The sequence below is a fragment of the Dromaius novaehollandiae genome, chromosome 13, assembly GCF_036370855.1.
Source record: "Dromaius novaehollandiae isolate bDroNov1 chromosome 13, bDroNov1.hap1, whole genome shotgun sequence".
Taxonomy (NCBI): domain Eukaryota; kingdom Metazoa; phylum Chordata; class Aves; order Casuariiformes; family Dromaiidae; genus Dromaius; species Dromaius novaehollandiae.
In genome coordinates, this window is record NC_088110.1 from 20917387 (window position 1) to 20931825 (window position 14439).

Consider the following 14439-nt stretch of genomic DNA (forward strand, 5'->3'; position numbering starts at 1 on the left):
CAGAAAGTGTCACTTCCTTTGGTCTCAGTTGAGATCATTGTCCTAAACTAACACTGTGCTTTGTACCGTAAAAGTGTTTGAAACAGTACAAAGTTAAATCATAAGCAAGGAAATGTTAACAGAGATACCAAACACTGAATGGGTTTTAGTCGGGTAGAAGTTTTACCTTGCCCTTTCAACCTTCTCCTGTATCATCTAACACCACACCTTCTGGGACACACTCTACTCTTACTCTCTAACTTTGCACAGTTCGAGCCTGTAACACTTTTCTCCCGCAATAATAAATCAGAACAGCCCCTTCTGGCCTCAGTGCAAACGTCCTGCCTGCAGAAACAACGCAAGGGTCATGGCTCCTGCTGTAAAACCACCGGGACATGCTTCCTCGAGTGCCTCGTCGCCGGCTGGACCGCGCTCAGCCCCTCCAGCGCACGGTGACCTTCGCTGGGCCGGCAGGTACAGCCGCAGGTCGGGCACTACAGTACAGTATGCTTCAGCATTATATGACAGCACATTTTATAATTTGTGCCTCAATTTGTACCTTACTGTTTCCATGAGCAGCTGCGGGACAACCACCATCAGCGATGCGGCTGGGTGTACTTTTTAACGACTAACCTTCCAGCACAAGCAGAGCAAAAGCGTTTACAGTACTTGTTTACTGCACGCTGAAAATTCATTACGAAAAGCTATAACTGGACACATGATTACTAAACTGCTTGCAAACAATGCCCTGCAATACAGCTACAACACTGGAGTAATTGATTTAGGGTAGGGGATGTTCATCAACAGCTTTTCTTAGGACATTTTTTTGTTTAAAGCCTCACATAGTGCTGGCTTTCCAAAGCGAGCACATACATAGTTTTAACAGCAGGCTAATGAACCCTAAGTAGACAGTACATACACACAGCTGGCTAAATCTTTATGCTGCAAACTTTTTTTTTTTTTTTTTTCACTTTTGGCTTTTATAAATATGGCCATCATTGTTTACACACGTTATCTCCCTTTGGGCCAGCAGCCACCTGGGAACAAATCTCGTACCGGGCTGGCGGTGCCGTTCCAGCCAACCCCGCGGTAATTGCTCGGTGAGGGACTGCGGCAAGATAACGAGGCGACGCTGTGCGTGCAAACGACGGCAAATCAAACACAGCCCTTTTGCACACAAATAAATAAACCGTCACATCAGCTGTGTCGCATTCTTTGTGCTATTTGATCAGCTGGAGAAGAGCAACAGTGCTGCAGGACACCTTCAAAGTATCCATAAAATAGGGATTGTAGCCTGCCTCGGGGTCACAGCATGTGTTATTGACTTGGCACGTACCAGGGGAGTCGGCCTTTGGCGGCATTTGAACACCTACCTCCCACCGGCATCACTAAAATGTCAGGAGCCTGAGCACTGGACCCCCCCCCCCCCGAGTGACAAAAAGATTATATAAATGTAAACCAACTCTTTTGTTTAAAGCTGTCATGAACTAATACATACCAAAATGTTCCCTGTATCTCCAAGGTAACTTAGTTGCCATCATCCTTTACATTAAGCAAAACAGCAAAACATCCAGACAAGAGGTGCCCCAATTAACAAATACTCAGCTTTTCATAGAGTGGATTGCAGGAAAGAAAAGCCCAAGCGCAGGGATACTTGATCGTACGGTGATGCTGACGAGCAGAGCAGCGAGAGCACAGCAGGAACAACACAGTGCGGTGGCGAGAATAACTCACATCAGGACACAGCGAGACTAAGGCAAAGATTTAGTTTTCGGTACAATAAAATTCACATGGTTGAGCGGTGGCTATTAGCTACATCATGTAAGAGCTGGACCGGTCATGATGCCTGGCAGGTTTTGCAAAGCCCCTCCGGGCGTCACAGCCCGGCACCCCAGCGAGCACCGGTCCCTCCGTCCGAGCAGCACCCACCGCTCACACACACACAGCAAAGGTGAGGTGTTTCACTACACACAAACAAAACAGTAGGAGTTTGGGTTTTTTTTTTGTTTTTTTTTTTTAATTTGGTGTTCAATAGTGAATACTCATTAAAAGCTCAGTTCACTGGGAGAAAAAAAAATGAGCACTATGCAATTAAACTCTACTACATACTAATTAATATGGGAATTGGGGTGAATCAAAGATCTTTAAAGGGATGGATGTGGGGACTGCAGGCAGCGTGGAGATGACCAGGCAGTCATCTTCATTAGCCCGGCAGGTGATTTTTTTTTTTTTTTCCTGCTGCTTTAGGATTTTGCTGAGGATTCTACTTTTTATTATTTTTAGTTTCAAAGGAAACCTGAACCAAAAAAAAAAAAGTATTTTAATGTGAGTTTTCATGAAACCTGGAAAAACAGTCTGAAAAAAAAAAAAAACGAGTGAGAGAGAGAGAGAGAAAGAATAGACTGAGACATTACTCATCCCCATACGACACGCAGCTTTCACTTCGTTTCTGAAAAGACCCACTCTTGGCTCGCCTCTTCTTTCCATTACACAAATAGATTAGAAACATCCTAAGACTAGAAAGTGTGATAGAAACTGCTCAGCCTGCTCAGCTCCTCACCATGGAGCACCCTTTCCCTTCGGGAGATCCCTGTCAGCTCGTTCTTGCGAAAGGCCACTGGTTCCACAGCAGCTCCTACGAGCTGCCCAGTTTCTTCCGAGCCACAGGAGGTTTACCAGGTGCAAACCAGACTTCTATGAAATGTGTCTTGCTGCCGTTATGGTAATTGAGATGAAAGAAGGATGTCAAATCTCTAGGGAAATGCAATTCAAAGAGCCTTCTGGCCTCTTTTTTTTTTTTTAATCACTCAATCCGAAAGCTAACCTGTTTCAAAGTAGGATGCCACATCATGGATCAAGACTGTGAACACCCACCACTCACTTTCCAACTGCATCACACAAACTGCTAAGGAGCAGAGGGCCTTGTTCCGAACACAGATTTGTTAAAAATGGTTGTTTACACCCAAATGCAAGAGGAGCTTTGGATTCAAAGCCAAACTGGAGTTTGTTGGTGCCTGGGTGCCCAGGAACTGTTTTCCTAAAACTCTGGGTCTTGTCATATGCCTTGGTAAGACTTTCACAAGCCATCCTAGTTTTTAACTCTGATTTCTGCCCTTTTGAGATCAGTCTTTCTTTATATAACGGCACTGTAGAGTTCAATATTCCAATCAGAAGTAAAGCAAAAGTCTAAGACCTTAGGATCTGATCTTTGACTGACCTGAGATTTTTTGGCAGTCCAATTTTCTGACTTTCCATTGCTTTACACCTGATATGGCATTTATACAATTGGTACAATTTACACCAAAGCATAAGGCTGTAAATCAGGCAGGCTTTGATTCACTAGTATTTTTCTCCCAGTTTGTAGAACTGTAAATTACTTTGCAGCATGACAAACCCTGATCTGACTGGTAGATCATGGTATTATATAGCTGTGTTATGAATCAAAACCCATTCACGGATACTCATTCATTTGAGAGAGATGTCGCTGGCCTAACACAACGGGCTTCTTTCAAGCCCTCCTTTGTATTTCATTCTGTTATTTCTCTGCTAATAAATAAATAAAATCCCCCTTGGTTTATGGCTGCGGGAGATGAAAGAAGTCCTTTTTTTCATGTCAACATTGTGTGGTGCTGATGGAGGCTGGCAACAGTCTAAGCCTGGCTCAGGCTGCTCTTCTCTTTGCCTTATTAGCATTTTGCTTGGCTGTCCCTGCCAAAGTCTCCTGGACGTTTCTGAACTCTGCGAATTGTTGCAAACACTGCAACGTCCAAGTGTGAAATGAGCTGCATGGAAGCTCCCGGGATCCCGCTAACAGTGTATTAACAATAACCTCCAGTTCACAGGAAACAACAAGCACCTGTTCAATGGGGAACATGTTTTTAAATTGACACTCAATTATCACTGCATATTTTAGCATCGTTTTTGCACCTTAGCTAAGGCCTACCACAGGCCTTGAAAGCCTGTTTACTCATTTAAAACTAGTCTTCCCAAACCAAGACAAAATTAAAATAACAGTACCAAATTAAAATACAAAAAAACCTTAGCATTTTAAAAAGGATTTTAGAAAAAAACTCACTAATTTGTTGCAATTCTGATTTACCTGACAGTGAATTCCTATGCCATAATTTATATCTGCTAGGTGCTTAATCTTAATAATTACCTCCAAGGTATTATAATAATGTAGGAAAGATTTGATTTTTTTTTTTTTTTAATAAGAAACTGTAAAGAAATTAAGCTGAACAAAGGAGACGGTAAAGCGTATTCAAAAAAAAAAAAAGTCCTTGTAACAGTGAAATACCTTAAACATTTAACAATGATAGGTAACATTTTCAGATGGCAAAGCTAAAGCTTAACTTCTAAAGGTATTTAAAAAAGTTATACTTTTTAAACCAATGCCTGTGTTATAAACAGACTTCTGCTACCCATAGCCTACTGCAAATTAAACCACGTCTATATGCAGGAATGACATGCAGCTCTAAAAACACCCGGCTGTGATTCACATATCCACACTACGGGACCTGGGGAGGAACAGGCTCCCTGGAGTGTGTTAATGCAGAGCACCTACCATCTTTTCCTGGAGCAGTTTCCTGCAAGCAGCTCTCACCTGGGCAAAGTCACATCTAGCTACACATTAGGGTTTTTTTTTTTCTTCCTGGTGGCTTTTTCACCCAAATTCAGCTGGCTTTCTTAGAGCTCGTTTAAACTTTGAATTCTCCCAGCCTGACCCAAACTGTCTCTGATGAAGGGTTAGTGATTAATGTCCTTTTAACACATAGCCTTAGTCCTGAATATTTAACTACTTTGTCGTATTTCCATATTATGATAATATTAGACAAATTTAACTTCTGAACTGAATCTGGATCTTCATGATTTACACACCTTTCCAGTCATGAGCAGCTGCCCTTATATATTTATATGTGTGTGTGTGTATATACACATACATACATACATACATACATACATATATATATATATATATATATATATGGTTTATTTCAAATTAGGTTGCTAAGAAACATGTAGGAAAGCCATGTAATGGATCCAGGTAATTTACCTCAAATAGGCATATTAAATTACAACATTAAAAATATATGTTATTGTTTATTATAAAAACACAATTATTATTAAAAATAATATCTGAGTTATTATTCAGGATGTGACTTCTTATTCCAGCAAAACTATACCATTGTTTTTACAGTGAAGAAACTGCTGAAATTGCTATTAATTAAAGTCTCTCTCATCACAGCTAGGAACAGTTATCGAGCTTAGCAGGGAGCTGTTGTGGCTATCAAATGGCAGGATAATCTAGAGTAGCTCGCTCCTGTGCTGATATTAGGCCCCAGGTACAGCAGATACAAATACAGGCATACATGTTTGTATGTGCGTGAGAGAAAAATCTCTTTTTTCTTTGTTTGTCAGACATCTGAACAAAATACCATTTAATCTCTGTCTGCTTACACTTACCCACACATAGCAGTGACTATGTGCAGGTACTGCATTTTGTGGAACATGATGTGTGATTCTGGCTGACACATACAATAAACCAGGAAGAGGTCTAAGGACAGGATTTTCATCTTGTACGAGATGAAGATATAGGACTTAATGCTTAAGGGACTGCGCTCGGAAGTGCAATTAGTGCCATAACAAAGACATCTTCCCCTCAGTAGCAAGTATTGATATGTAATTTGGAACCTACAGGCTAAAACTACAGAACTTGATTTCTACAGCTGAATACGTACGGGACTTTTATTCTGCATCCTGGACAAAGGCCAAGACCCAGAAAGGCACATACCAGTGGATTACGCATCTTTCTTACTATGTTCCTGCTGGATTTTCCTTCCTCTCATCTTTTTGGACAACCCCCCAAGTGATGCTCTGATAATTCTTCCCTGCTTTCTCATTAGCATTTTAGGGTTATGTTCTCCCCTGAATCCGCATTCAAGCAAGTCACATTGAGTTTGACACTGGATTTATGAGGGGAAAATATGTTCACATTACTTCTAACTACCATTAGTTGTCACTGTTCCTTGTATTAAATAACTTTGCACCATTATTCCTGCCTTGCCGCATGTTTGGTCTCTTACCTCTGTTATTCATCCTCTATTAACTTCTGTCTCCATCTTGTTTCAGGGTTATGTCTCTGATGAACCACGTGATTATTTTTCAGCCAATAATCCAACTTCAGCATGAAGTAAAACATCCCCAAACTTATTCATGATTGCCTTCATTTCAAGTAGCTTAATCAGTCACTTCCGGATGGTGTTTTCTAATGATGCAGCGCATTTTCTTCTTTCCTCTCACTTTGCAATTGCACCAGTTGTAATCTAACAATGAATGAGATTGAGTAAATGGTCAACTTGTGCAAGTCAACTTGAAACAGTCCCACTGGGAAAAACACTTAATGGTGGTTAAACGTGTTACAACTGTTGCATATACTACTGAAAAATGAGTATGACTAACACAGCGGTCAGAGCCCTTTGAAAGTGCCTTTCTGGGCAGAACTGTGCAGGTTTACCGACATGTATTTTGTCATGCCAGCTCTAATTAAGCTTGTCTAATCACATCTCTGACAAGGGCTTCAGGCTGAGCACACAAATTCCCTAAGACATTATCTGCTGTAGCTACATAAGTGTCCTGTAAAACAGTAGGGAGGAGAGGTCTCTAGGGAAAGTTTATACTTTTTATTAGACCATCTGACATAATTGGGAAAACAGGCAAGCACTTGGACACATAAGCCCTTTGCTAAAGCTCAGTGAAGAACGATTTTATTGCATGTCCAAAAGCATGTCAGTTTTTTCATCCTCATCTGCCTCAGTTGGTCAGATAAAAGACGTCTAAGTCTTTCCTGTCTTATAGCCTTCTATCATTGCAACCACTGCTACAATGAAAGAATATACAGTAAGGAAAAGGAGCTATCACACAGACTTTTCTCATCTTTCTTTGGATCTGTTTTTGGCAAGCCAAAAAGGAATCAAAGAAAATTAAACAGCTTCTACTCAGGTATCATCTTGGCCCTGGAAATCTTTAATTTTTCTCTGCAAAATGGAACAGCTTTGGGTAGCAAAAGCCTTGGCCTCCCCTAATTCCCCCAAACTGGTGCTGTAAGATGCTCGGGATTAGGTCTAGATGCTTAAATTCTCCTAGGTAGAAGAAGAAATGCCATGTTCATGTTCTCCCTCTGAGGGACTCTTTCCTTCATCCAGTGGTATCGTCTACACTGCTTGGTCTGTAGGCAGGCTCTGAGGACACCTGCAGTTCAGCCCTTGCTCAGCCTTGCCAAGAAGGAAAAGCTTCCAGGCAGGTCCATAAAATATTTTGCCAAAGCTTGAGGAGTTTAATCTAGAAAGAGGTGGTACCTACAGACTGCAGCAGCTGAGAAACATCTCAGTCTTTACTGCAGTTTTGGACTCAGGCATGTAATTGCCATGGAGATACCACGTGACTTTTTGTGGATCTGTACAAAATAATGCATCTTATGGAGAATTATTCTCTAAGGAACACTGCTTCTAAGTGCAAGCAGTATTGGCTTTGAGGTGCTAAATACAAAGAATAAACTCTCATCTTTTACCTGCTTTGTTCTTCACACCACTGCTGCCACCATACTTCCCTGTGTATCTCACCGAGTCCAGAATTTTGATTAGTGTTTATTTGATCAGTTGAAGTGGTGAAACTAGGGTTAAAAGTACTGTACTTAATGTGAGAAATATAGGGAGGAGGAACCAGGATCCAGAATAAATTTCACTTTGCGAATTGACATGCTAATTTAAGTTGGGAAAGAAGACCATAACTCTATTCTCAAGAGTTCAATAGGGAGCAAGATTGGGCTGCAGGTAGAATTTAATTACCACTATGCTTTAAATGGTTATTGCTTAAAAGTCTGGTGCCAGAATCAAAGTTAGATTTCTACTCTATACTAAAAACATGCACAAAGGACTACAGTAATGTCTGTAAAGTGCATACATTTAGTAGCAAAAGGCTTTTGTTGTACATAGTTACTATAATTTAGTCTGTGTCATTACTTGAATGTAGTCATTGTAGCTGTTTCGTTGTGGCCTTAGCTCTTCTAATTTAAATACCTTTGTTGGAACTTTAATTTGTTGGGAAAAAAATAGAAAATCTGCAAAATACACAGTATTCTGATCAAACTGATAGCAAAGCCAGAGCTTTCCATGTTCTAATCATATTCAGCAGTTGTGTTCTTTTGTTTTAAGTGTAGAAACATAATGAAATAATTCCATAGCATAAAGCTTGATGAAAGTGGCAATTAAAAAGGAATCGATCTGATACACCCTGTTCTTCAAAGTACCATGCTCTATATAATGTAAATCTCTATCTCCTTCACTAAAACTTTAGTCTCCCATCTTGATTAGGCAAATATTGAAAACAATAATCATTTTTCACTAAAGTGAGCCTTTAATATGGAGTAGAAAGAGTGCACTATGGATATTACATTTTCCACAGAAGACTGGCTTTCACATTAGTGTTTGCTATTAGCGTATTTCATGTCACTCCATCATACTGTCTTTCACTCAAACCCTACATTTGCTGGAGCAGATGGAAAGTTAGTTTAAATTAATTGAAAGCATGCTGTGCACAGCTTGTGCTACCAAGAACATGCAAAGAAGAAAGGAAGATACATCAATTTTCTTTCTAAGATACCTATAACTGTGAAAAGAGATCTCTTATGAAACCATCAAGATATTGTGCTTTTTTTTTTCCCCCTAGAAAGCTATACTGCTTTGATTTTAACAAGAAGAGGAGGAGGTAGTGAAATTGGTTGGATACACACCATTTGAAAACTAAATGGTGCCTGGGATGGATCATAACAGAGTGGCACAGAATAAGCCATTCCTGGCTTGTTGCTTTGTTTCTGGGGTCTGTCTTCAAGTCTCAGTAATATTGACAAGTTTGAAGGTTAATTACCTTCTCACTTGTTCTAGTGAATACTAGTTGCTATAACTGGAGCCTCAGCTTTTCTTCTTTCATCGCTGAAAATCCAGTTGTCCTCATTGTTGACTGAACCAACAGCCAAATACCTTATTAATGCCTGCATCATTTGCTTACCTGAAATCGAGGTGGGCAAACTTACCTGTCTCGTTAGGGTGATTGGGATCTGGCCACTCTTCAGGACAATTACAGTTAATGCCAGTCTCAAAACTATCACACTATAAATCGTTTAATGAACAGTGGCTTTTTGACCAAACAGTGATGGGAACTATTCTTTGTTAATTTGGCAATTATTTTTTCTTTAAGAAAACATTCCAAGTATTCATTTCTTAGTGGTTTAAAACATGGGGACAGGAGGGAACAGGCACCCGGAGATCTCTCGGCTGGACGGCGTCTGGCTTGCGTGCTCTGTTCTGCTAGACAGGCTGCAGTGGGCAGACAGGGGAAGGCTTTTTGCTTTTGCCTGCCTCACCCGGGCCAAGGTGGGACCCTCTGACAAGAATGCAGGCTGTTACTTCTTTTACAGCAACCAAACGTCACAAAATTAACGTGTAAAAGACGCTTCTGGAGGATAAGGTAGGGAAAGCAGGAAGAAGCAAGAAACCTGCAACAAGAGCCTGCTTGGGCAGGGAGCTGGAACAAAGTCGAGCTTTAAAGGTGCTGGAAAGAAGAAAGCACATAATCGCAGAGGGACTTAAGGCAGAATTTGTTGCAAGCAAGGAATCCACTTGTTGGACTGAGAGATACCCTAAGGGTCCTGCCTGAAAATAGGGGAAAGATTTGTTTACAAACTCTGTCATTTTAATCTGTCTTGCTCTGTTTTCTCTGTTTCAAATGCTGTTTTGTTCAAGTTTGCATTCAGATAAAAGCGAGCTTTAGAGCTGTAGATCCCTTTGGCTATCCTTGGCATGTCTTTCTTAGGAATCCTTTTCCTTTGGAGTCTCAACACTGGCCACACTTTCCTTTTCTTCTCAGAAAGGTCACAAGTGAAGAAGAGAGGGAAAATACTTTTTAATTTTGCTTTTTCAGGTTTAAAGGTTGAAGTGGAACAAAATAAAACAATGTTTTGTTTTGTTGAAAATTCACACATTTCCCTAGAAAACTTCAAAGAAACCAAATACATCCTATTTTTTTGGCACAATTAGAACAGATATTTTCCACTAATCTTTGGGGGGAAAGTAATTTTATATTGTGGCATTTCCCCTCCCCATTCCCCATTCCAACTGTATTAGCGTACCTGAGCTGTCAGGGGTCTTATTTCTGCTAGTCACTAAACACATTTGACGACCTCTAATGCTTGGGCTATACTGCCTGCAGAGCATATACAACTTCAGTAACTGCAAATCAAAAAGATGAAATAATGCAAATCTTTTCCAATCCTACCTCTCTGGCTTCATCTTCCTTCTTTTCAGAGAGTTTCAGCTGTTGCAGCTGAGCCCAGCTTCCTCTTTCAGTGATCTGGTGACATCACCTGTCCTCCAGAAATACTTGCTTCTTGTATTAGCTAGTCCTGAAATTCATACATTCTCGTGTGAGTCTTTTTACCAAATTTTTGCCTCATTGACTTCATTTCTTCCACAACTATCTCTGTACCTCTTTGTTCTTTCCCAGAATTTTATTTACTTCTTTTTCTCTTTATTATCTTTATTGGCTTTCAATTTTTCCCTTTACAGCATGGTGCCTACAAGATTCTCTTTCCCTTTTTTTTCCTACATTGTCCAGATTCTTTATGACCACCTGAGTCGGCATTTCTTCCTGAGTCCTTAAAAAGCCTTATCCAAACCTGTATCACAGGTCTTTCTGTGTCTTATTTAATTCACAACAAAATTATGCTTTGTCCTGCACGCCAAACGCCTTGATTCAGGAGTGAGCGTGCAGAAGCATAATGCAAGGGAAAATCTGCCTCCAAGATCATGACTTCTCTTGAGAGCATGACAGGTGTCTTAGTTCATATCAACAAAGCTCTTTGGAAATTTAGAGGATTGTACAGGTAATCACTGTTTGATTAATAATTTACAATACCAACAGGACAGAAATGAAAACTGGAGAATGACAATCCCAAAACAGCTGTATGCCTGTCAAATATGTAAATCTTTTACTCTTCCTCCTCTGCTGGGGCACTGCTTAACCCCATGCTGAGTTGCCTTTCTAGAACATAACCCTGACATCATTCACGAATAATTAGACAGTCATAAAGAAACAAGGAATGAGTGAGAATTAACTTGCCACCTCCTAGTGTCACTTGAAGATCAATTTGCCTAAAAACTAATTAGTTGACTTTCCATGAGCACAGAACCCCAAATGTAATGAAAAAAAAACAAAACCAAAACAAAAAAATCCACACAACCAAAAAACCCTTCAGAGTTTTGCCTGTCTGAATCTATGTACAAACAAACAATGCTTCTGGAAAAAATTATTAGATTAAATCCTCACAGAGAGGATTTTTTTAAGGAGTAAATGAAACCAGGATGCAGCTGGGACGAAATCTTTCAGCCCTGTCACTGACATCTGTAAGAAAAATAAATGTCATTATATGGAACTTTTTTCTGAAGATAAAAGTGTAATCTAGGTTCAGATTGCAAGGGTTCAGATAGCTAAGGATATATGGAGGCATTTACGGAGTTTGCCAGTTAATGTCAGAAATAGCTTAATGGCCGCCAAAAGTCATTACTTAGTGCTAGTTATTAGGAAGGGTATGTGAAGTAAGTCAGTCGCTGTATCGCAGAGGCAATGATGTAATTAGCACCTTGGCTTGGAGGTGATTCTTTCCCCACCAGGCTAAGAAAATCAGGCAACAGGGAAGCTGCCTGCATAGAAGACTTGATTTGTAAGGATGTGAGCCAGAGCTCTGCACAAATGCCAGATTTGCTGAAAGATGAAAGCAAAAGAGGATGAGCAGAATCCAGAACGCTAACTAGGAGCTTTTAATAGTCATTGGAGCATATGCCAAGACTAACGATCAGAGACAGAGTCTAGCTAAACGATGGTGGATGATCCTGAGAGAACATCCCTATGCATACTGTTTGTTTTATGGTTAACAATTTTTATTTTACTTCTAATTTCTCTGTTTCCAGCTACCTGTTATCTCTTCTGTTAGCAAAAGCACCCTTTTGTACCTGCTATGGGTTTCACCCCCTAAATTATTTCTACATGGTAACTGTGTCAGTTGTCAATCTTCTCTCTATGCTACCTATCCGCTTCATGACAAGTCCTAAAAATCATTTTGAGGCCTCTTTTTTCTCTTGCCTCTGAACCTGCCATAAGCCTAAAGTACGAATATGGACACCACACCTAAACTCGGTTCTTTGGTATTAATCTCAGCAGTGCTGAATTCCAGAGACTCCACCTCCATCCAAAGCAAAATCCCCCCTCCATCCGGCTTCACAACAAAAACACGCAGCTATGCAAAGATGCCTTCATCGTGGTTGAGTGCACCCAAGACTGCAAATTCAACAAATTGAGAGTATGTGGCCGTGACAAAAGAGGATGGGGAGGAGAGAACCTGTGAGAGAACAAGCTGTGTACTAGCTGCTTAGATGTTTGCCATTGATTTTATTTTTCTCTGGAGTTATTAGAACATTTAATGTGTTTAGCTGCCTTTTAGTGAAATATTAGCAGCTAGAAATAAAGGGAGTCTTACAATAAGCCAGCTCGGTACAGCTCACCAGTGGTCCACGAGTGAAATTTTGGAACCTCTATTCCATACAATTGACATTATTTATTAGCTCTGCAGTCATCCAAGATCTTTTCAGCCAAGAAACAGGTATCTGCTGCAATTCAGCAGGACAAATACAGTAAGATGAATGAAGAAAATTCATAAATGCTGCTGCTTTATCCAAAGAGATCAGAGGTTTCAAGTTCTGTCAAATTTTGCAGTTACCAGGGTAACAGGTTTGCATTTCTAATTGCCCCAGAGAATCTAGGAGATTGTACAATATGCAGCCAGCTACTACTGTCTCCATAAACCATCTAGTTTTAGATACATGCAACTGGTTTCATCTGTGGAATCAGTGGGACTTCCTGCCAAATATGACAAAGTATTTTCATAACAAATGGTAGCAAAAACCAGCCCTGAGTAAAGTTAAGCAGGAATGTTCAATTAATTGTGCACTAGCTCGTGCTCTTTTGATTCCACACAAACGATTTACCCTTCCCCTTACAAAAACACACCAGAAGTTTTAGCATGCATCCGCTCTGTGAGTTGGGCTCAAACGTTATGAGCTTTGTCTGCACATTATGTTAATTGAATCAATCTCATTTTTATGAACTATACCACACGCATCCCAGGATAGGTGCAATTAGCAATCTTAAATCTGCTTTTTTAAAAAAAGTGAACAACCTAAAGGAGGAAAGACTGCTGTGAAATTGCCACTAATGAAACAAAGGTGAGACTACTAGAGTGGGAAGATATCATGAAAATATATTTACTTACTTCTTTGAAGACTGTTACCTTCATGTCTTTCTCTAAGAAAATTACAGCAATTTGTTATCATTGAGGTTATATCTGAACAAGCTTCACAAAATCAGTAGCAGAGAGGAGCTTCTTTTCTCTCTTTCCCTCTCTCTTTTTTTTTTTTTGAAATTCTCTTCCCTCTGAAGAGGATTTAAAACTGTGAATTTTAAACATTTTCAGAGAATTCAGCTCCGGAAAGGGAACACGTTACCTTGCAGGTCTATTGCCACCTAAATCAATCTATACCTGAGCATGTAGAAGATCGGGCTGAATGTTTAGCCCACATCTGTAGCTTCCCAGGACACCAAAGCCTCAGGTGACCACATCCTTCCTCATAAATGGCATCCTAAAAAGATAAATAAAAAAGGAAGACTGGCGATAAAAGTTACAATGTTCTAGATTTCTACACGCTATTGAACTTCTGTTGCTCTAGTGCATTCGTGAAGACTTTAACAAGTATTCTCCAAAGACGTTTTCTCTCTTTGAGCCCCTGGAACTCACTTTTAGATTTCTGTACACATGTAGGTAAGTGTTATAAAGAGCACCATAAACCAGGGTTCATACTGCAAAAGAATTCACTTCTTCTTCTTTTTGTGTCGTGTTTCTGATAGCTTAAACAAAAAAGGTAAGAAGAAGAAGGAATATCAAAACAATCAGCACTTCAGGTTGTTGGTGTAAACTAAATTTCATCTTCAAAATGAAAAGTAAAACGTCCAAACCATGAGATGCTATGAAACACTTTTAGTCATTTTGTGAGAAAAAATAATGACAGGTGATTGAGCATCCAAACAAAATTGCTTGAAATCAGAATGTCAGAGGCCTATAGTAACTGCATGTAAATGATCTACAGATCAAAAGTTACCGGCAAAGAATAATAGGGATAATCTGACTATTTAAAGAATCTAACCAGACTAAAATCTGCTTCTGGATCTGCTGCCTGTAACAAACTGTTTTGTATATTCTAGCTTCATATTATTCAGTATTAAATTGTTCTTTTTTTTCTTTAAAAATATCCCAAACTATTCATGCACAGAGAAGGAAGGGAAGGGGGACTAAAACTG